At 41.3% G+C, this 24,354-nt stretch overlaps 1 protein-coding gene across 3 annotated transcripts in view; it reads left to right on the forward strand.

The window, feature by feature from the left end:
* The window catches only part of LOC134728369 (putative L-type amino acid transporter 1-like protein MLAS), a 55,305-nt gene extending 32,021 nt beyond the window's left edge, over positions 1-23,284 (forward strand). For 2 of the 3 annotated variants that reach the window (XR_010110249.1, XR_010110251.1), the window contains 3 exons: positions 15,353-15,391; positions 18,426-18,589; positions 23,145-23,284. The gene's annotated coding sequence lies outside the window, so the exon portion shown is untranslated. The remainder of the gene's footprint in view (positions 1-15,352; positions 15,392-18,425; positions 18,590-23,144) is intronic. The other variant, XR_010110250.1, reaches the window with a different exon arrangement.
* Positions 23,285-24,354: the final 1,070 nt, after the last annotated feature.

The following is a 24,354-nucleotide window of genomic DNA, read 5'->3' on the forward strand; positions in this document are numbered from 1 at the left end:
CAGCCCTGTTAGCCTGAGGCAGGGCTTAAACAAACTGATTGAGCAGGCTCAAAAGGACAGTATCGTAATGGACTGGAGTGGCCAGATCTTTTTACAGAAGAAAGAATACGGTAATTTGGCCATGCGCAGTGGCTCATACCTGTAATCTCAGCACTTTGGGAGGCCGAGGTGGGTGGATCATGAGGTCAAGGGATCAAGACCATCCTGGCCAACATGGTGAAACCCCATCTCGACTAAAAAATATACAAAAATTAGCTGGGCATGGTGGCACACGCCTGTAGTCCCAGCTATTCAGGAGGCTGAGGCAGGAGAATTGCTTGAACTTGGGAGGCGGAGGTTGCAGTGAGTGGAGATGATGCTGTTGTTGCACTCCATCCTGGGCAACAAGAGGAAAAAAACCTCCGTCTCAGGGAAAAAAAAAAATATATGGTAATTTAAGATTCATATGTTTTATCCATCTTGAAAAATACCTTGTGCACATATTTAAAGTCTTTTTACATATTGATTTATCTTGAGTCTATTTTATCTGTCTACATTATTTAAGCAATGTAATCACTAAAAATTTAAGCACTGGGTTGAGCCTTCTGGCATCCCATTAGAATGCCTGGGGAAACACACTTCTTGCCAATTGCATGCCTGCTGATTGGGAAATGAAACGCAAATATTCCAGAATCAATAGATTTCTTTATTTTATTTTATTTGTCACCCAGGCTGGAGTGCAGTGGTGAGATCTTGGCTCACTGCAAACTCTGCCGCCCGGGTTCAAGTGATTCTCCTACCTCAGCCTCCTGAGTAGCTGGGATTACAGGTGACTGCCACCACGCCTGGCTAATTGTTGTAGTTTTTAGTAGAGATGGGGTTTCACCATCTTGGCCAGGCTGGTCTTGAACTCCTGACCTTAGGTGAGGAAGAAATCCCATTTTATAAATCCCAAAGTGCTTTGATAACACAGGTGTGAGCCATCATACCTGGCCTAGAATCAACAGATTTCTGAACATACCGAATTACTTCTTTCATATTAATTTTCAGACCTTTTCGGAAAAGGAATTGGATACCCTGTTGATATTCATATTCATATTATTATGTTGGTATTCATATAATATGTGTAGGACTTTACTGTTATTTAAAAACCTGTTATAGACTTTTGTTTATTATTTAAAACTTTTTTCAGAGGGACTTGTTGCTTTTTTTTTTTTTTTGAGATGGAGTTTTGCTTTTGTTGCCCAGGCTGGAGTGCAAGGGCACGATCTAGGCTCACGCAACCTCTACCTCCTGGGTTCAAGTGATTCTCCTGCCTCAGCCTCCTAAGTAGCTGGGATTACAGGCATGTGCCACTCGCCTGGCTAATTTTTTGTATTTTTAGTAGAGACAGGGTTTCACCCTGTTAGCCAGGATGTTCTTCATCTTCGGACCTCAGGTGATCCCCCCTGCCTTGGCTTCCCAAAGTGCTGGGATTACAGGTGTAAGCCACCTCGCCCAGCCTCAGAGGGATTTCTGGTACCAGAATTATAGATTGTTTTTGTTACCGAACTTCCTAAGTTATGCTCGTTCTTTGTTTATTAAGGGGAGACACTAGATTTTTTTTTATTACCCTTTTTATCATCATAGAGAACTTTAGTAGTCTACAAGAATATTATTAGAGGCTTAGCAGTGGCCTCACTGCACATACAGGTATATGTCTTTGGGAACCTACAGGTTTTTAAGAAGTCGTTAAACTTAATATTTACTAGATATTTGTTTTTGGATGGCATCTAATATATTAATAGCCCAGAAAAAAAGCGCCACTAATGAATATGTCTTGGATTACATAGTGACATATATTAGCTTTTCGTCCACATTTGATAACATTGCTAATATTTTCTTTTTTTTTTTACTGAAGCTCTTTGAATTTAAAGTTTTCTCTCATTTAAATTTATTAATTAAAAACATACCTTTACTCTGTTCCCTTTAGCATTTCAACCTGATGTTAAAAGATGTGTATGTGTGATATGTGTGTTTGAAATTTTAACTTTCATCTTGGAGTATTTAATTCTCCGAAGCAGTGCATGGCTCTTGCTCTTCAGCCTCTTGAGAGTGTCCCTGGTTTATATTCCTGATGATACAAACCCTGGAATTTCTTGTCTGAAGTGTTAACACTTTATTTCCAGGTCCTAATTTGATTGGAATAGTGGAAGTTCAGATTCAATGCACTAATGACGGATTCTATGTTGACTTCTTCAGATTTGCCAGACAGAAAAATCTACTTATGTGAGGAAATCATTAGGCTTTTTGACTATCCTCTTTGTATAATGAGACTCTTTTCTCATTAGATGAGTAAAAAGATCCAGAGATGATCACCAGTATCCCCCAGAATTCATATATATTTAATTGAAAAGAAAACAAATCCTGGGATTCTTTCCTAAAAAGGTTGATTACATTTCTTGCCTGTCTGTACGTTCTTTGTATAAACGTGAAGAAAAATAAAAATATAGGTTTTCCAGCACTGGGACTATGAAATTTGAGATTTAACATTTATTCATTAGTCAGATTTAAAGGAATCTACCTTAAGTCATAGTTTATATTGTTTTTGAAGGACCTGAATAAGGATTCTATTAAAAATGATTAATTTTGTCATTATTTGAAATATTGATAGGATTTTAATATGTTCCTTTTTTGAAAATACTAAAATTATAAGTTAACTTACACTTAATAGCAAATAGGTCATAAGTATGTGGTAATCAACTTATTGACTAAAAATTTTGTAAAAGATGCCTTTTATTTAAAGTGGCCTATCGTATAGTTACTATAATGCTAGTGCTCTCTACATTTTCATTGTAATCTTACTGAAGAAGTAAAAATTCATCATTATTGTTCTCCCCACTCTAATATTAATTCAGAAATCATAATTGTACACATAGGGTACAACGTAATGTTGATATATATGTGTGTAATGTAGTATGATTAAATCATGCTAATTAACATACTATCGCCTTACTTTGCTTACTTATATTTTGTGGTGAGGCATTTGAAATTTACTCTTAATTGTTTGAAATACATTATTATTATTGCTATTGTTATCTCTGTCTTCTCTGCAAATAAATAACCATTATTTACTTATGGCCACCCTGTTGTGCAAAGATTTCAAAAACTATTCTCCTATGTGAAATTTGTTCCCTTTTCTTTTTCAAAAAAAAAAAAAACCACCCGCTGTCTTAACATTGGTGAAGTTAAAAATAGAACCAGTGTGTTTTAGATTCCCCTCTAAGTGTCTTTATTTTTAAGAATTTTTTTTTTTTTTTTTTTGAGACGGCATCTTGCTCTGTTGCCCAGCCTGGAGTGCAGTTGGCACCATCTTGGCTCACTGCAATCTCCACCTCCCGGGTTCAAGCGATTCTCCTGCCTCAGCCTCCCATGTAGCTGGGATTACAGGTGCATGCCACCATGCCTGGCTAATTTTTGTATTTTTAGTAGAGACGGGTTTCACCGTGTTGGCCAGGCTGGTCTCAAACTCCTGACCTCAGGTGATTCGTCCGCCTCAGCCTCCCAAAGTTCTGGGATTACAGATGTGAGCCACCGTGCCCAGCTAGAATGTGTGTATTTTAAAAAGGTGATCCTTCACAGATATTTATCTTAGGAGAGGCTGGTGTCATGAAAAAAGCTATGGACTAAGAATGGGAAGACAAAGATCTTTTGTATTGGCACTACCAGCTGTGTCCCTCTGAGGGGGTAATTTTTGCCTTTTGAAGATGTTGGGAGGGTTAAAGTTCAGGAAATTATTTTTAAAACTGTTTCAGTGAATATTTAGAAAAATATTAGTGGAGATAGAATTAATTGCTCTGCAGTGGAGTGGCTCTCTTTCTACATTTTCTTTTTTTTCTTTTCTTTTTTTTTTTTTTTTTTTTTGAGACGGAGTCTCGCTCTGTCCCCCAGGCTGGAGTGCAATGGTGCGATCTCAGCTCACTGCAACCTCCGCCACCCGGGTTCAAGCGATTATCCTGCCTCAGCCTCCTGAGTAGATGGGATTACAGGCATGTGCCACTGCACCCAGGTAATTTTTTTTTTGTATTTTTAGTAGAGGCGGGGTTTCACCTTGTTGGCCAGGCTGGTCTTGAACTCCTGACCTTGTGATCCATTCACCTCTGTCTCCCAAAGTGCTGGGATTACAGGTGTGAGCCACCGTGCCTGCCCTCTTTCTACATTTTCTAGTGTACTCCCATTAGGCTGTAAACCTATTTCAAGTTGAACAATAAGAAATTTCAGCATAGCTGTGCATCATTATTTTTTCTCCATATCTTGTATTCACACCTTAAGAATTTGTTACTAGTTGAAATGATAAGCCAGCAAACATAATCTAATCTTTGTGACTGTTTGCATAGATTGGAGGGCAAGTACAGTGTAAATGGAATGTATATAGAGAAAGGATAGGATAAAAGGTAGCTTATAGCTTGCTTACCTTTTACTACACAGTTGGAATTTAAGAACTGATTCTTATAAGAACACCAGTTGAACGATGAGTTGCTTTTTTCCCTCTGGTGTAGTGTGTATGGGTGTGTATATACATATTTTTATTTTAATTTTTTTTTTTAATGGGAGGAGGGAGGATGCCAGAAACATTTAAAGGTTGTACTCTGCCAATGTGATAGTTTTAAGTACTTGAGGGGGTGGAGAAGAACCACATGCATCTTCTAAACAAAGATGGGAAATATCATATCATTATAAGAATGTATATACAGTATTAAGTAATTACAAGATTTTGGGCCAGGCATGGTGGTGCTTTGGGAGACCAAGGCAGGGAGGTGGGTGGATCACTTGAGCCCAGGAGTTGGAGACCAGCCTGGGTAACATAGTGAGACCTCGTTTCTACAAAAAATAAAAAAATTGGCTGGGCATGGTGGCTTACACCTGTAATCCCAGCACTTTGGGAGGCCGAGGCTGTCAGATCACCGAGATCAGGAATTCGAGACCAGCCTGACCAACCTGGTGAAACTCCATCTCTACTAAAAATATAAAAATTAGCTGGGCATGGTGGTGCATGCCTGTAATCCCAGCTATTTGGGAGGCTGAGGCAGGAGAATTGCTTGAACCCTGGAGGCAGAGGTTGCAGTGAGCCAAGATCACACCACTGCACTCCAGCCTGGGTGACAGAGCAAGACTCTGTCTCAAAAAAAAAAAAAAAAAAAAAAAAAGCTGGACATGGTGTCGTGAGTTTCTAGTCCCACCTACTTGGGAGGCTGAGGTGGGAGGATTGCTTTAGCCCAGGAGGTCGAGGCTACTGTGAGCTGTGATTGTGCCACTGTCTCAAAGAAAAAAAAAAAGATTCTGGTACTATTTGAAATTGTAGTACTGTAAATCTATAATAAATGATTGCTGTCTCTTAAGGAACTTAGTATCTGGAAACATTGTTTCTTTTTTTCTTGTAAAAGGGAATTATAAAAGTTACTTTTAAATCACTTATGTCAATCTGATTAAAGTGTGTTTAGTATAAAATGTAACAAAAGAAAAAGGGTTTGTATAGACTGTGGGTTTAAAGTGGCTTAAGTGATGATTTTGAAGTTTCCTAGGTGTCTTATACTTAAGGCTAAATACAAAGACCTCAGTAAATTTCTGGCTACTGCTGAGCATGGTGGGAGCATCGTTTCCTGTTCTTACTAGTATGTTTCAGCAGCTAGCAAAAGCTGTCTTCATTTAATACATTTTCCTACAGTTAAAATAATAGTGTGATTATCTTGAAAGGCGTCTTCCTTTTTCAGTATTTGATTTTTGAGACTATATCTTCTGGAATTACTTGAGACCTCTAATTAAATTGACTTTTAAAATTTTTTATTTCATTTTCTTTTAGAGTTGGAGGTCTTGCTATGTTGTCTGGACTGGCCTAGGATGATGACGATTTTTTTCTTTAGAGACACAGTCTGACTGTGTTGCCCAGGCTGGTCTCAAACTCCTGGGCTCAAGTGATCCTCCTGTTTCAGCCTCCTGAGTAGCTGGGATTACAGGTGTGAGCTACTGCAGCCAGCTTGGCCTAGGATTATTTTTATTTTTATTTATTTTATTTTATTTTTTCCTGTTTTTTAGATGAAGTTTTGCTCTTGTTGCCCAGGCTGGAGTGCAATGGCGCCATCTCGGCTCACCACAACCTCCGCCTCCCAGGTTCAAGTGATTCTCCTGCCTCAGCCTCCCGAGTAGCTGGGATTACAGGCATGCACTACCACACCTGGCTAATTTTGTAGTTTTAGTAGAGACAGGGTTTCTCCATGTTGGTCAGGCTGATCTTGAACTCTTGACCTCAAGTGATCCACCTGCCTCGGCCTCCTAAAGTGCTGGGATTACAGGTGTGAGCCACCGCACCTGGCCAGGATTATTTTTAAAGAGAAGATTTAACATATGCAATTGTTAGAAAATCTTATAAACATGTTATTCCCTGGGAATGTGCTTCAACCTGTTGGCTAAAGGAACTTTATCAGAATAACTACAGTTATTATCTGACTATTTTCAGGAGTTGAAAAAAATGATTGCATACATTTCTTTTTTTTTTTTTTTTGAGGCGGGGTCTCGCTGTGTCACCCAGGTTGGAGTGCAGTGGCGCAATCTCAGCTCACTGCATGCTCCACCTCCCGCGCTCACACCATTCTCCTGCCTCAGCCTACCGAGTAGCTGGGACTTCAGGCGCCTGCCACCATGCCTGGCTAATTTTTTTGTAGTTTTAGTAGAGACGGGGTTTCACTGTGTTAGCCAGGGTGGTCTCGGTCTCCTGACCTTGTGATCCTCCCGCCTCGGCCTCCCAAAGTGCTGGGATTACAGGCGTGAGCCACCGCGCCTGGCGTATTCATTTCTTATATTGGTAAACATCACTTCACCTTTACCCTGATTATAAAGTCCCAGTCTACTTTTGAGATTGTTTAGATTTCTGCAGTGTGTAACTCTTTTTTTTTTTTTTTGAGACGGAGTCTTGCTCTGTCACCTAGGCTGGTGTGCAGTGGTGCAATGTAACTCTTAGTGATTCTTAATCTTGGTTGGAATGGGCTATGTTTGGCCTTTTTTTTTTTTTGGAGACTGAGTCTCACTCTGTTCTCCAGGCCAGAGTGCAGTGGCGAGCTCTCGGCTCACTGCAACCTCCACCTCTGGGTAAGCGATTCTCCTGCCTCAGCCTCCCGAGTAGCTGGGATTACAGATGTGCACCACCACGCCTGCCTAATTTTTTTGTATTTTTAGTAGAGACTGGGTTTCACCATGTTGGCCAGGCTGATCTCGAACTCCTGAACTCAAGTAATCTGCCTGCCTCGGACTCCCAAACGGCTGGGATTACAGGTGTGATCAGCTGTGCCTGGCCTATGTTTGGCATTTAACTGGTGGGGGAGGGATGCATATCTTTGTACATTTTCAGCCTTTTTTTGTCCTTCATCTGTTAAAGAGGTCATAGAGTAAGACATTTCCTTTCAATCTTGGCAATTTCCCAGGCCAAATGATAGGTTTCTAGGGTACTTCCAGGACTTAACTGACAAAAGGGGAAGATAAGCGATGCAGTTGAGAGCTGAAGTAGGGTCTCTCTCTCTCTCTCTTTTTTTTTTTTTTTTTTTTGAGTCTCGTTCTGTCGCCCAGGTGGGAATGCAGCGGCGTGATCTCGGCTCACTACAACCTCCGTCTCCCAGGTTCAAATGATTCTCCTGCCTCAGCCTCCTGAGTAGCTGGGACTACAGGCGCCACACCACCAGGCCTGGCTAAGTTTTTGTGTATTTTTAGTAGAGACAGGGTTTCACCATGTTGGTCAGGCTGGTCTCGAACTCCTGACCTCATGATCCGCCCGCCTTGGCCTCCCAAAGTGCTGGGATTACAGGCGAGAGCCACTGTGCCCGGCGGAGCAGCGTCTCTTTTTAAGGTTGTAAGGTAGCTTGGGTTAGAAATAAAGGCAGAGAGCCACTCCATACCTGTAGTTCTAGCTACTGGGGAGGCTAAAACCAGAGGATCTCTTGAGCCCAGGAGTTCAAGGCTGCAGTGAGCTGTAATCACACACTGCACTACAACGTGGGCAACATAGAGTGAGACCTAATTAAAAAAAAAAGAAATAAATAAATGCAAGGAGAAAGTCATGAACTTGGTGCATTTAGGTGTACAATTAGTTGGCATAAACAATTTTTTTTTTTTAGATGGAGTTTCTCTCTTGTTGCCCAGGCTGGAGTGCAGTGGCGCAGTCTCGGCTCACTGCAACCTCTGCATCCTGGGTTCAAGTGATTCTCCTGCCTCAGCCTCCTGAGTAGCTGGGATTACAGGTGCCCGCCACCACGCCCAGCTAATTTTTGTATTTTTAATATATGGGATTTCGCCATATTGGCCAGGCTGATCTTGAAGTCCTGACCTCAAGTGATCCATCCGCCTCAGCCTCCCAAAGTGCTGGGATTACAGGCGTGAGCCACTATGCCAGCCGAGAATTTTTAAAAAAGGAGTTTCATTCAGCCCACCTCATTCCTCTGCAGGGCACCTGTGTGCAGGGCAAAACTGCTCAACCCTACTCAGCAGCCCTGTGAAAGCTGCTATAAGGATGAGCAGATTGAGGCCTGAACTGTATCTTGGATTTAGCAGCCTGGAGGTCATAATGGATTTTGCCAAGAGTGATGGGGCAGAAATTGGACCAGTGTGTGTTAAGGAGCTAGAAGAAGTGAAGAAATGGGAGAGGGGAGTCTAGACAACTTTAGTTTGGTTGCAGCAAGTAAAGGCAGATTGTTCGATGGAGGGACATGTGGGATTGATGGAGTTTTTCCTTTTTATATGTTTTTGTATTTTTCAATGGGATACATTAGAAAGTGTTGCTTGTTTATGGGGGGGATTTAGTTCAGTGGGAAAAGTATTTGCAAAGTTACAGTAAGGTGGAAGTAGATGGAATCCTCAGTAAGGTCTAGAATCGGGTGCAGGTATTTTATGGTATCTTCCCCACCTTACCCCGAGACGGAGTTTCGCTCTTATTATTGCCCAGGCTCTGGAGTGCAGTGGTGCAGTCTTGGCTCACTGCAGCCTCCACCTCCTGGGTTCAAGCGATTCTCCTGCCTCAGTCTCCCGTGGAGCTGAGATTACAGGTGCGCATCACCACACCCAGCTAATTTTTGTATTTTTAGTAGAGATGAGGTTTCACCATTTTGGCCAGGCTGGTGTCCAACTCCTGACATCAAGTGATCCACCCGCCTTGGCCTCCCAAAGTGCAGGGATTACAGGTGTGAGCCACCGTGCCCAGCTGGTACCTTTGTTTTTTTGTTGGTGAAGTAGAATGTGTGTATGGGGAGGGGAGGTGATAGGATATTTTGGAATTTGAAGAGAATGGGAATGTCTGGATAGTGCATGTATAGAATGGGAAGTAAACACTGGAGGACCTGGGAGTGTGGTGCTTATTGATGGATCGTTGGGTTTATCCAGGATTGGGGTTTTGCCAGATGGCTGTGATGAAAATCTTAAGAGTTAAGGGTATAGGCAAGAGTGTTGTTGAAATGATACACAATGAAATCTAAGCTGGTTAAAGAAGTGAAGAAGGGGCCGGGCACGTTGGCTCACGCCTGTAATTCCAGCACTTTGGGAGGCCGAGGCGGGTGGATCCCTTGAGGTCAGGAGTTCGAGACCAGCCTGGCCAACATGGTGAAACCCCGTCTCTACTAAAAATACAAAAATGAGCCGGGTGTGGTAGCAGGGGCCTGTAATCTCAGCTACTTGGGAGGCTGAGGCAGGAGAATCGCTTGAACCTGGAGGTGGAGGTTGCAGTGAGCCAGTATTGCACCACTATACTCCAGCCTGGGCAACAAAGTCAGAGTCTGTCTCAAAAAAAAAAAAAAAAGTGACGGAGGAGGAGAATACTTGGATTAAGATAAAGTAGAAAGAGTCACTGGAATTAAAGTTAACTAAAAAACTCATAAACTTTAGAATGGTACTGAGAAATTGTAAGGTGAACTGAAAAAGGCTCATGGGATTTTAGAGCCAAGAAGGCCTTGAGTGGCAGTTCCTACCTTAGTAGAAATAGCTTCAGTGGTGTGTTGCAGGTGGAACCCAGATTAAAGTGGGTTAAAAAGTAAATGAAAGCAAGGAAGATAAATTTTTCAACAGGTTTGTCTGTGAAGAGTCCAGGCTATTAGATTGATAGAGGGAGAAAGGCAGTTAAAGGGTTTTTTTGTTTTTTGTTTTTTTTGAGTCAGAGTCTCACACTGTTGCCCGGTCTGGAGTGCAGTGGCGCGACCTCGGCTCACTGCAACCTCCGCCTCCGGGGTTCAAGTAGTTCTCCTGCCTCAGCCTCCCAACTAGCTGGGATTACAGGCGCCCACGACCACACCCGGCTAATTTTTTGTATTTTTAGTAGAGATGGGGTTTCACTATGTTGCCCAGGCTGGTCTCAAACTCCTGACCTCATGATCTGCCTGCCTCACCCTCCCAAAGTGCTGGGATTACAGGCGTGAGCCACCGTGCCCGGCCTTATTTTCTTAATTTTAAAATTTATTTTATTATCATTATTATTTTTGAGATGGAGTCTCTCTGCCGCCCAGGCTGGAGTGCAATGGTGCAGTCTCGGCTCACTGCAGCCTCTGCCTCCCGGATTCGAGCGATTCTCCTGCCTCAGCCTCCTGAGTAGCTGGGATTGCAGGCGCCCGCCACCACGCCTGGCTGATACTGGTATTTTTAGTAGAGACGGGGTTTCACTACATTGGCCAGGCTGGTCTTGAACTCCTGACCTCATGATCCACCCACCTTGGCCTCCCAAAGTGCTGGGATTACCAGCGTGAGCCACTGCACCCGGCCTTTAGTTTTTTTTTGAGACAGAGTCTTGCTCTGTCACCAGGCTGGAGTGTAGTGGCACGATCTCGGCTCACTGCAAGCTCTGCCTCCCGGGTTCAAACGATTCCCCTGCCTCAGCCTCCCAAGTAGGTGGGACTACAGGTGCGTGCCACCACGCGCAGGTAGTTTTATTTTTTCTATTTTAGTAGAGACGGGGTTTCACCATGTTGGCCAGGGTGGTCTCAATCTCCTGACCTTATGATCTGCCTGTCTTCGCCTCCCAAAGTGCTGGGATTACAGGCGTGAGCCACCGTGCCCGGCCATTTTTTGTTTTTGTTTTTGTTTTTTTTAAAGTAAGACTTTTGAGAGTGCTCGTATGTTGACGATGTGATAAGCAGTAGTAAAATGGGAGATTTTGCAACGTACAAAAGAAGCAGGCCGGGTGCAGTGGCTCAAGCCTGTAATCCCAGCACTTTGGGGAGGCCAAGGTGGGCAGATCACGAGGTCAGGAGATCGAGACCATCCTGGCTAACATGGTGAAACCCCGTCTCTACTAAAAATACAAAAAATTAGCCGGGCATGATGGTGGGCGCCTGTAGTCCCAGCTACTCGGGAGGCTGAGGCAGGAGAATGGCGTGAATCCGGGAGGCAGTGAGTCGAGATCACGCCACTACACTTCAGCCTGGTTGACAGAGTGAGACTACATCTCAAAAAAAAAAAGACAAGACATACCTTGGAAAATGGGGGGAATAGACAGATCCAGATGATTTCTATGGATAGGAGGTTTATTTGTTCCATTATGCGAAGATGATGGGAAGAAAAGCTGTATGTGGAGATGCAGGTGAATTTGTGGATATATTAGAAGGAAGATGACAGGCAGCGATGGAGTGTTGAAGAGCTCAAACATTAGACAGTACTGGGTCTGAGTTCTGACTCTGCCTTTTACAAGGTGTGCAACCTTAGGCCAGTTATGAAACGTTAGTTATCAAGTTATAACTAATGGGATTGTGTTGAACACGAAATGACATGATAAACATATGTAAACTGCTTGGATCAGTTGCCCACTAGCTCTTGTTAGGAGCTAAAATGTTAGCTCTTGCTGAGGGTGCTGTCAAATGGCTTCTATTTCTCATGGAGCAGAAATCTATAAGGTCATCCACTGGTAGTGGTGGGAGAAGGAAGAAGGTGCAGAAAGTTTTACAGATGTTTTGGAAAGGAAAGAAACCTGGTGAGGGAAATGTGGGCAGCATCAGAGGCCCACTTGAAGTCAGAGAAAAGGAGCATTGGGGCATGGAGGTGAGGAGGTACTTTCTTCAGCTTTTCTCTGAAGACAATTGTGCATGTGAAACAAGGGTTAAAATCAGATCTATTGCCCTCCTGGATTTATTGGCTTCGTTTGCTCTTTCTGGCTAATTTGATTGGAGTTCTGAAAATAGAGAATATTAGAGGTTCCTTGGAAGGAAAATAAGCAACACTGAAGCCAAATCTTTATCATGTTTGCTAGAAATGTTATTAAAAAACAATATTTATGGCCGGGTGCAGTGGCTTATGCCTGTAATCCCAACCCTTTGGGAGGCTGAGGTGAGTGGATCACTTGAGCTCAGGAGTGTGAGACCAGCTTGGGCAGCATTTTGGGAATGTTGTAGAGAATGGGACAAAAAAATACAAAAGTTGCTGGGCGTGGTGGAGTAAGCCTGTGGTCTCAGCTACTTGGGAGGCTGATGTGGGAGGTTTGCTTGAGCTCGGATTGCGCCACTGCACTCTAGCCTGGGCGACAGTGTGAGACCCTTTTTCAAAACAAACAAGCAACTTTTTTTGAGCTACAGTATATTTAATGGTTTTAAATATGAATGCAGAGTAAGAGGGAGTCCAGTCCATAAGATGACCCTTGCTTCTAATACTAGTTGCAAGTTTGGGGGTTCCCAAAACCACTCTTTTTTTATTGAGACAGGGCCTCTCTCTGTCACCCAGGCGAGAGTGCAGTGGCATGATCACGGCTCACTGCGCCCTGACCTCCTCCCTCCCAGGTTCAGGCAGTCCTCCTACCTCAGCCACCTGAGTTGCTGGATCTATGGGCACACACCACCTCGCCTGGCTAGTTTTTCTATATTTTTTAGAGACAGTTTCACCATATTGCCAGGCTGGTCTCAAACTCCTGAGCTCAAGTGATCCGCCTGCCTGGGCCTCCCGAAGTGCTGGGATTACAGGCTTGAGTCACTGTGCCTGGCCAAGACCACTCTTAGGTTGGATGATTTGCCAGGAGGACTCACCAGAACTCATTGAAAGCTCTCATACCCATGGTTAGAGTTTATTGCAGTTTAGGGATTCAGATTAGAATGAGCCAAGGGTAGAGGTGCATAGGGCAGAGTTCGGGGAAGTTCCAAATGTTGGAGTTTTGAATTGTCCTGTCCCTGTAGAGTTGTGAAAAATGACACCTTCCTGGTGGCACTGGTGTGCGACCATACTCATGGATTATTGCCAACCAAGGAAGCTCACTCTATTTTTTATGTCCAGCGTTTTTACTGGGGTTCCATGGTTGCATGCCCATGTGGCTAACCTTAGTCTCCAGCCCCACTGGAGGTCAAGCTGATCCATGTGACTCAAAGCCCCCACCATAAGCCACATTATTAGACTCTGCTGTGGCCTAAAGCCCCCAGATGAACAAGGACACTTTCCCCCCACCGCCGCCCCCCCCCCTTTTTTTTTGGAGATAGTCTTGCTCTGTTGCCCAGGCTGGAGTACAGTGGCGTGATCTCAGCTCACTGAAACCTCAGCCTCCTGAGTAGCTGGGATTATTACAGGTGCCCGTCACCATGCCTGGCTAATTTTTGTATTTTTGGTAGAGACAGGTTTCACCATGCTGGCCAGGCTGGTCTCAAAATCCTGACCTCAAGCGATCTGCCCGCCTTGGCCTCCCAAAGTGCTGGGATTACAGGTGTGAGCCACTGCTCCTGGCCAGGACCCTCTTATTAGGTATGACATTTCAAGAGTTTAGAGATTACCTTCCAGAATTCACTGGTAAAAGCCAGACCTCTCCTTGGTGAAGATACAATTCTTTACAATTTTACAATAGTTAAGTATATTTTATCAGTCTATATTGGCTGTTTAGTTGACAGACAGTTAAAAATTGGTGACAGTCCAGATGTGGTCACTCATGCCTCTAATCCTAGCATTTTGGGAGGCTGAGGTAGGAGGATTGCTTGAGTCCAGGAATTTGAGAGCAGCCTGAGCAACATAATCAGACACCTGTCTCCAAAAAACATAAAAATAAAAAATTAGCTAAATGGAGTGGCATGCACCTGTGGTCCCAGCTGTTTGAGAGGCTGAACCCATGAGGTCGAGGCTGCACCCATGAGGTCGAGGCTGCAGTGAGCTATGGTCATGCCAGTGCACTCCAGCCTGGGTGACAGAGTGAGACCCTGTCTCAAAAAAGGAAACAAATCACCCATAAATGGATAATTAAGATTTGGTTATTATAGACACTTAATACTTAGGTAGCTAAGCTAGTTTTACCAATAAATTATATTAATTTAATATTTCAGTATTGCAAAACTGATGCATACTCATTTACAGTTTTGACGTGGAATGGTTCTGTTTTGTTTTAGTAAATTTGAACTTAAAGTTCTCTGCAAGAAGAGATTTGTATAATAAATTCCCTGAGTCTCTCAAATTAATATTTTAGCCATAGACTCATATTTAGAGCAGTGTTTCTAATGTAATGATACAAGGCCCAGGGTTATTCATAGTTTCACCCTTTCTGTTATTCCTCATTAAAGCATGTTTGAATCCAGGTAAGAGGCATTACAGGGGAAAACCTTGAATTTATTTTTGAAGGGTAAATCATTTCCAAGTGGTATTAACCATTAGTATGGAAAGCAACATATCCTATAACTGCTCTGTGACAGTGAGACTATCTTTGCTACTTTAGAGAATAAGTACATTCCTACTTCATTGGCTTTAGTGCAAATCTCATTTCCTGGTTTATATCCATTACAAATTAGATCTCACCATGAGAGCAAAATCCCTTAATAAACCTAGGTAAAAGCAATTTGAAGTAATATGATGCTTACTCCAGTGACACCACTAGGTGTGGTGTTTGCATCAAGTCATTTTGGGGTGCTTTATGGAAATGCTTCCTAGTAGGGAAGTCCCTGACTTCACACTTTCCAGAGATGACGCTCTCTCTTTTTTTCTCTCTAATACTTACAAGAATGGACTGCAAGGCTACATTTAGTCAGGCGATACCATCCCCAGCACATGGTGGATTGTTGGTGTGAGGTCTAAGGATTCCGGTCATTTGAAACGAATGGCCTCCTAGATTTGTGGCATTTTTCTGTATATTGAGAAGAGGTAACTAAAATAAGTGGTAACTATATTTGCATGTGATTTGTATGTTATAGTTAACATTTAAATTCTCTTATGTACTAAAAATTTTTTGGTTGCCACATTAAGCCTCTTTATCCTGTAAGGCACGGAGTGGCTTTCCACCTCAATTTTTGCTTTAATGTATGAACCCTAATGGGACCATAGTTCAACTAAAGGCACCTAACTCATGAATGATATTTGCTCTATGTTTGAACAACAAATGTTTTAACCCACTGTCTTCGCTAATATTGTAACTACTGTCTTACAGATTGACTTGATGCAAAACATCACAAAGGCGATTTTTGAGGTATGAGCTTTAGAAACTTACCTCTCATGTGGCATGTACCTCAGGCTTTAACTTTAGTTTGATCGTTTTGGGGAAATTTATGCATTTCTTTTTTTTTCTCTCCATGATATTTTTAGAATATTAAAGGGGCTGTAGAAGTATTTTTGGATCCTTGTTAGGATTCTTAGACTTAACAGATAGATTTTCTTTTTTCACTAAATTGAGACACTAATTCTGGCAGATGATATCCCTTTCAGCTCTTCTAACTAACTAGCCTAACATTCATGCCTGCTTCTTGGAGTTCAAATCTGCAGTTTCTATTTTGTGGCTTTGATTGCCTCATTTTAAGTGCTCATTCCCGTTCTTTAACAGTTTTCTATTTATTGGACTGGGATGATCTTGTTGGTGCTAACAGCCTGACATTGACATTTTTTGAAACCTAAGCAGTCAAGATTGTATAAAAATAGAAATTTCGTATAAATGGTAAACCATTTTGTGCTTTTAGGTTCAGAATGCTTACAACCTGAGTTCTGGTTGGGGATGCTTTGATCAATTTGTATTAAAATAATTTGGCAACTAGGAAGTTTTCAGGTATTTCTGAGACAGTGGCTCTATTCCAGTTTTTTTGTTATATTTCTGAAAACACAAATTTTTTTGGGAAAAAAAATCTCAGTGTTCATAACTGAGGGGATTTAGAAACCTTATTTCTAACCAACGGGGAAGCTGCTCCTGGTTTTACAGTTTAGTTGGAAATCAGATGCTTCCTAGTTGGAAACACATTGTTGGTAGCAACAGATGACCTGCTTTCTTCAGTGAAGTATTTAAGTTGCTCTATATTGACTGTAAAAACTTGTTTTGATTATATTCATATACTCATGAACTGTTTGTACATTGTCTTTTAGACTGGAAACTGAGTTTATTTTGTATTATGGTCATAATAACTTTTAACATACCCTGCAAACTAAGTGTTTCTTTATAATTCATTATCTTATTTAAGCCTCACAACAACCTTACATGTTAGATAGGTATCATCCTCATTTTATGCAAGAGACAACCAAGGCTTGGAGATCAAGTAATTTGTGCAAAGGCACACATACTTTTCAGTGCTGGAGCTGGGATTTGAGCCCAGATCTTTTTTTAACTTGTATTCTCTGCTGCCTTATGGTACTACTGTGTCACCAGAAAATGATACAAACATTTAACTCTTAATAGTAAAGGTAGTATAGGAGATAAGTAAACATGATGAAAACAGGAAGTGAAGATATGTTTAAATATTGGCAGACTTCAGTTATCTTTGTGTTTCTGAATTAGTCAAGTGCTTATTTTATTTGCTCATCTAATAAGAGTTTACTGTGGCATACATATAAAGTTCACACACTGTCAGAAAAGATTATAAGCTCTCTTACGTTTCAATCTCCTTTCAGAAAGTAATGGTATGCTATGATTTATATAGACACATGTTAAATGTGCTATTTTTAGGTACATAAGGAATGTCTTTTCATTAGTTTAAAAAAGTTATGGTCCATTGAGTTAATATTTTAATGCTTATAGACTTAGTATACTCAGAAAATATTCTCATACATTTTTCTTGAAATTCCATAGATTTTATTTTCCCTTATGTTTGAAGTACTTAGCTTTATGAATAAGTGAACTCTGAATATTAGAAGATACTCCTTATGGAGCCTTAGTCATTTTAGTATGCTAGGTTTTGAATTTCATGAAGTTTCAGATTGAGATCCTTTATAAGTAATGACTTGTACCAGTTAGATATCCAAGTTTAATTGGACCTATTGTCTGCATTCTGTATTAACAGTGATTGCAGTAAGTGCAGATCAAGGTGTCCAACTGAGCTCATGCAAAGTTTTATGTTTAGTATTTTTGGGAGCAAGGAAAGACTAATAAACTCTAAATGAAATATATACAGTATACAAACACTGCTGTCACTTTTACACCATAGAGGGAGGGGCAAAGCATAGAGGAATAGGTTAGTTTCTGGCCTTGCCAGTGTCCTAAACTTTTCTAAAAGATTCAGGTTCTAAAAGGGTGAGAAAGCATTTTTAGTAAATATCATAGAAGTGATTTTCTTTTCTTTTTTTTTTTTTTTTTCCTCAAAGTTGTTCCTCTCAGGAGAAAATCAGTAGGGGAAGAACTTACTTGGATTTTTCATATGCTATAACAGATTATTTTGTTGTCTTCTTTCTTAATAGTTTATGATTGATGGCTGAAAGAGTAACACTCGTGAGAAGTCTTGTAACTCAGCTCTGTTTTACTTATGAGGCAGTTGAAGCGTAGAGCAGATACTTAGATGAGGACACACTTTTTACCCTTGGCTGTACCCTACTTGTTTACTAATAAGCATCAGGTATTATTCTAAACAGTACCTAAATTTTAAATAGATGATGAACTACAACTTTCCGATATAACTTTATTGCATTTCTGATACCTTTTATTTTCTTAAAATGTCTTCTTTTTTACTTTTTAAAATTTTGATTGCTACCTTTACAATTAAGGCATCTTCAATGGGGTCTTCAATACTACAGTACCTAATCAGTACTTAGAAAATAACTTGGTAAGACATTGCCCGTCCCTGACATGCTGCCAGTGTTTTTTATTTTTATGACAGGAAAGGCTGAAATGTTTTGACTGATTAACCCTCTCCATGGGGGAGAATTTAGAGAGAATTATTCTTATTATCAAGTCATGTGAGGAGAACACTGGACCAGAGTAACCAATTGTCCTGTTTTGCCTGGGACAGGAGGCTTTCAATGCTAAAACCAGCAAAGTCACCCTAATCCCAGTAGTTATTCGTATTTCTGAATGGGTCTTTAGAACAGTAGAAGAGACTGAAAAGTTGGCATTTCATCCATTCAGAATCTCTTCCCAGTGAAAGACTTCTTATTAGATGGCTGAGTGCTTACATATAATATATAGTACATATTACACTAAATACAATAGTAATGGTTAAATGTAAAATTTGGGAGAAGAGAGGCTTGTTTAAAGAAAGATTTATTTATGTTATTTAAAGTTCTAATCTTAAACTTTTCTCTTTTTATAGAACTGATAGTGCATCAGCTGACCCACGTAATTTAAAATATTCTTCATCCAGAGATAGAGGTGGTTCTTCCTCTTACGGACTGCAACCTTCAAATTCAGCTGTGGTGTCTCGGCAAAGGCACGATGATACCAGAGTCCACGCTGACATACAGAATGACGAAAAGGGTATATATATTTTCTTATTGCTACAAGCATGTTTTTTGAACCTACCTATCCCACCTTCCTGCCTTCTTACACCCCCAACTTTCTCGCTTTCTTCTAATATATTTAAAATACGAATAACAAATGCAGTGTTATTTCTGAAAACTTTATAGGACGTTTATCCACTTTATTATTTTTAAAATTTAAAAATTTTCCATACACAATTCATCAATGCAGTTTTCTTACAAAAAAGATACAATACTATTTTTGTTTTTATTTTCAAAAATATTTAGCTAAGGTTGAAGTTCCTCTTGGCTACTGTCTCTAAACTTCAAGAAAGTTTTAAAACAAGGTGCAAAATTTGATTTAATTTAGTTTTCATTTCTTTGCTTATTTTCCAATGAAGGGATCAAAATAAAATTAATTTAACTTCAAAGGTGTATTAAAAGAAATGAAAATGATTTTCAAGGCAGACAGTACAGGAAAAAGGTAGGAGAAGCAAAGGCTGGTTGAGCTGCAGATTGAGTAATAAGATCCTGAGCTATCAGGAAATTGACTGAATGAAACGAACAATCATATTTAAATGACGTACACATGGCTGTTTGTAGGTGGCTACAGTGTCAGTGGGGGATCTGGGGAAAATACTTATGGTCGGAAGTCGTTGGGGCAAGAGCTGAGGGTTAACAATGTGACCAGCCCTGAGTTCACCAGTGTTCAGCATGGCAGTCATGCTTTAGCCACCAAAGACATGAGGAAATCACAGGGTAAGGCTGGGAAAACGGGGACCAATCACATACACCTTCCAAAGACTTGTATCTCCTCTTATTCTGGACGCCTCTTACTAACGCCTTGCACAGGCATAAGTTGATTTAGTCTACTGTGCAGGTAAAAATTGTTTACATTCTTTTCCTGTGAATTGTTAATTTCCCACTAGAAAGGTTATAGTACATTTTAAAAGAGAATTCTCTTAAAACAAGATTAGAAGACTGGATAAGATCTTACAGAAAAGGTTTACCCAATTATTGTGGATATTGAATGTATAGTGCATAGTAGGCTCTTACTACAGCAAGTCCTTGAACTCTTGGGCCTGTGGAGGATATAGATATATATATATAGAGAGAGAGAGGCTCTTACTACAGCAAGTCCTTGAACTCTTGGGCCTGTGGAGGATATAGATATATATATAGAGGGGGTACTTTTCTGTCTTTTTTTTTTTTTTTTCTCTTTTAAGTTCAGGGTACATGTGCAGGGTGTACAGGTTTGTTATGTAGGTAAACGTGTGCCATGGTAGTTTGCTGCACAGATCATCCCATCATCTAGGTATTAAACCCAGCATCCATTAAGCTATTCTTGCTGATGCTCTCCTTCCCCCCGCCCCCTAGAGTGGGTACTTTTCTGGTTTTTTTGTTGTTGTTTTCAATATATTTTTTTGAGCCAGAGTCTTGCTCTGTCACCCAGGCTGGAGCGCAGTGCTGCAATCTCTCCTCACTGCAACCTCCGCCTCCCAGGTTCAAGTGATTCTCGTGCCTCAGCCTCCCAAGTAGCTGGGATTACAGGTACATGCCACCACACCCAGCTAATTTTTGCATTTTTAGTGGAGACAGGGTTTCACCATGTTGGCCAGGCTGGTCTCGAACTCCTGACCTTAAGTGATCACATGTGCTCATTACAGGCCTGAGCCACTGGGCCCTGCCTAGAGTGAGCACTTTTCTAAAGTTAAATACACTGATAGCATTTCTGCCTTATGACGTAGCCTCACTGTATAGGTGAGTGCCTTGGAAGTTCAGAGGATTGGCCGGGTGCAGCGGCTCACTCCTGTAATCCCAGCACTTTGGGAGGCCGAGACGGGCAGATCACGAGGTCAGGAGATCGAGACCATCCTGACTAACACGGTGAAACCCTGTCTCTACTGAAAATACAAAAAATTAGCCAGGCGCGGTGGTGGGCGCCTGTAGTCCCAGCTACCCAGGAGGCTGAGGCAGGAGAATGGCGTGAACCCGGGAGGCAGAGCTTGCAGTGAGCTGAGTGCACCACTGCACTCCAGCCTGGGCAACAGAGCGAGACTCCATCTCAAAAAAACAACAACAAAAAAGAAAGTTCAGAGGATTAGAGGTAATGATAATTTTTTTCCTTAAAGAGAAATTTATCGGTAAAGCTGAGTTATGGGCTTTGTCAGATGTAATTACTTTTTGGACATTTAATTTTTGACTTTTTTTTTTTTTTTTATACTGTGTGTGTGCTTCGTGTATCTTGGTGAAAATCTTTGTGCCTGTAGCTTTTATTGTTGGTATATAACTTTTAAAAAACTGATTTCTTTTTATGTTTTCACAAGTGGAATGAATTCAAAGGCTATGTATGCTGTTTGTTAAAACAGAGTGTTTGAAGCCTTAGACTTATGATATTATAGAAGCTAAACAGTGACTCTAAAGTAGTTCAGTAAACAATTCCTCTTCTTCAAAGGCTCAGGGTCATGTAGTTTGCTAGTGACAGAATTGTAAGTAGAGCCTAATTTCCCAGCTGGTAACTTGATGACATTTTTGGTATCTGTCCTTATTGAAATACTCTATGGGCTAGGGATTTGTAAAAATCCTATTCTTCTCTCAGACATTGTGGTTTCTTTTTTTTTTTTTTTAACTTTTAAATTCAGGATACAAGTGCAGATTTGTTACACTGGTAAACTTGTGTCATGAGGGTTTGTAGTATAGATTATTTTATCACCCAGGTATTAAGCCTGGTACCCATTGGTTGTTTCTCTTGATCCTCTCCCTCCTCCCACCCCCCACCCTCCAAAAGGATCCAGTGTGTTTTGTTCCCCTTGTAGTTATTTATTTATTTATTTATTTATGAGATGGAGTATCTCCCTGGCACCCAGGCTGGAGTGCAATGGCGCGATCTCAGGTCACTGCAGCCTCCACCTCCCAGATTAAAGTGATTCTCCTGCCTCAGCCTCCCGAGTAGCTGGGATTACAGGAGCGTGCCACCATGCCCGGCTAATTTTTTGTATCTTTAGTAGAGACGAGGTTCCACCATGTTGGCCAGGCAGGTCTCAATCTCCTGACCCCGTGATCTGCCCTCTCGGCCTCCCAAAGTGCTGGGATTACAGGTGTGAGCCACCATGCCCAGCCTTCTGGTTTCTTTTATTATCAATTTTTTCTCATACCTTAGAAATGAAACTGTCAGACCCTTTGTGATTTGTTGTTTACGTATGTATTGGCTAATTATGGTGAATAGCACAGTTGAAAATGTTTTGCAAAAATTGAGTTTTTTGTTTTGTTTTGTTTTTTGAGACAGTCTCGCTCTGTCACCCAGGCTGGAATGCACTAGTGTGATTTCACTGCAACCTTTGCTTCCCAGGCTAAAGCGATCCTCCCACCTCAGCCTCCTGAGTAGCTGGGATTACAGGCATGTGCCACTGTGCCCAGCTAATTTTTGTATTTTTCGTAGAGATGGGGTTGTACCATGTTGCCGATGCTGGTCTCGAACTCCTGGGCTCAAGTGATCTGCCTGCCTTGGCCTTCCAAAGTGCTGGGTAATTACAGGCAAGAGCCACCTCGCCCAGCAAAAATCTAGTTTTTAAAGGCATTGTTAATATACTGATAGTATTCACTATTGTTTGCTTGTTCTTGTGATTAAAAAATAAGGGGAGAAAAGTTGTGGTTTGCTACCTTTCTAGTGGAGGCATGCCTTGCATGTGGTAGATGATAATTAGACATTTGTTGAACTAAATGTGTGATTATGGCTCCCCAAAACTTCATCCCAGGGAAATGATGATAATGTGAATAAGAGGCTTTCCTCCAGTGGGATACCTAGATGATAAGTAGAAGCCTATATCCTGTTTTTACTCGATTGAGGCTTTATCCGTACCCCTTGGAAGTTGTTTAATTTACCTACACCCAGGCTCTTTACCTGCATGTTGAAAACAGTTTGGAATGGACCCAAAGAAAGTTGTTACTAAGGCCTTTCTTTTTTCTCTCCCAGCCAGTCCTCTGGAATGAGGTGTTCAGTTGGCCTAGGGTTATTCATTTCTCGTTTCCTTCAGCAAATATTTTTTTGAGGGTCTGTTATGTGCCAGGCACTCTGCTGGGATTTGGAATATAGAGTTGAACAAAAGAGCGATAGGACCTATATTCCCTGAGCTTTTATTGACCAGTGGACTGTGACTTTTGATGTAATTTTATTTTTGAGAGAGGGTCTTGCTCTGTCACCCAGGCTGGAGTGCAATAGGGTGATCTCGGCTCACTGCAACCTCCACCTCACGGGCTCCAGTGATTCTCCTGCCTCAGCCTCCCGAGTAGCTGGGACTACAGGTGCACACCACCTTGGCTGGCTAGTTTATGTAATTTTTTGTGTGTCTGTGGAGACAGGGTTTCACCATGTTGCCCAGGCTGGTCTCAAACTCCTGAACTCATGTGATCTACCCGCCTTCCAAAGTACTGGGATTACAGGCATGAGCCACCATAATAATTTAATTATTATTTAAATAATTTTTAATTTTAAAAATTTAAAAATTATTTTAAAATTTAAAAATTCCTTTGCTTATTTATACTCAATGGACAACAAAATGATTATATATTCACAGAGAGATCGATGTCTTATTGTGATGAGTCTCGACTGTCAAATCTTCTTCAGAGGATCACCCGGGAAGACGACAGAGACTGAAGATTGGTCACTGTAAAGCAGTTGAAAGAATTTATTCAGCAACCAGAAAATAAGCTGGTAAGTATAGTATGTTTGGAAATAGGAGGATTTTTGTGTTTCCATAATAAACTAGGTAATGCTACCTTGAGTAGTTTAAGAATGGGGAAAGTCTGTATTATGATGATCAAGAACTTAATGCTCTCTAATATGTAATTTCTTTTTCTTCTTAAAGACAAGATCTTGCTCTGTCGCCCAGGCTGGAGTGCAGTGGCACAATCATAGCTCACTGCAGTCTCAAACTCCTGGATTCAAGCTATCCTCCCGCTGTGGCCTCCTGAGTAGCTGGGACTTCAGGCATGTGCCACTACACCTGGCTGAGGTGGAAGAATCACTTGAGCCCAGGAATTCAGGGTTGCAGTGAGATACAATCACACCTCTGCATGTCAACCTGGGCGACAGAGGGAGTCCTTGCCTCTTAAAACAACAACAGAAATGTAACAAAGTATAGGAAGGGTTAAATTTTTTTCTTCACTTTCTTTACACCAATTAAGAACTTGATATGGGCCAGGTGTGGTGGCTCATGCCTGTAATCCCAGCATTTTGGGAGGCCAAGGCGGGCGGATCACCTGAGTTCAGGAGTTCGATACCAGCCTGCCCAACATAGTGAAGCCCCATCTCTACTAAAAATACAAAATTAGCTGGACGTGGTGGCACATGACCGTAATTCCAGCTACATGGGAGGCTGTGGCAGGAGAATCGCTTGAACCCAGGAGACGGAGGTTGCAGTGAGCTGAGATCACGCCATTGCACTCCAGCCTGGGCGAAAAGAGTGAAACTCCATCTTAAAAAAAAAAAAAAAAAAAAGAACTTGACAATGAGCAGGAGAAAATTAATGAAAATGGTCTAGTGAGGCAGATGACACTTGGATCAAAGCAAGTTTCTCCTCCTTCCAAATTTTATTATGAGTAGTTTCAAATATATAGCAAGTTGAAAGAATTTGACATTGAATCTGTTAAACCCATCATCTAATTTTTGTCGTTAACGTTTTGCCCTAAATACTGCCTTGTCACATATCTCTCCATCTATCCCTCCATCCATCAGTCAATTTTTCAAATGGATTTCAAAGTAAATAAAACAAGCTTTTTGAGTTT

Source organism: Pan paniscus, chromosome 18, assembly GCF_029289425.2.
Source record: "Pan paniscus chromosome 18, NHGRI_mPanPan1-v2.0_pri, whole genome shotgun sequence".
Taxonomy (NCBI): Eukaryota; Metazoa; Chordata; class Mammalia; order Primates; family Hominidae; genus Pan; species Pan paniscus.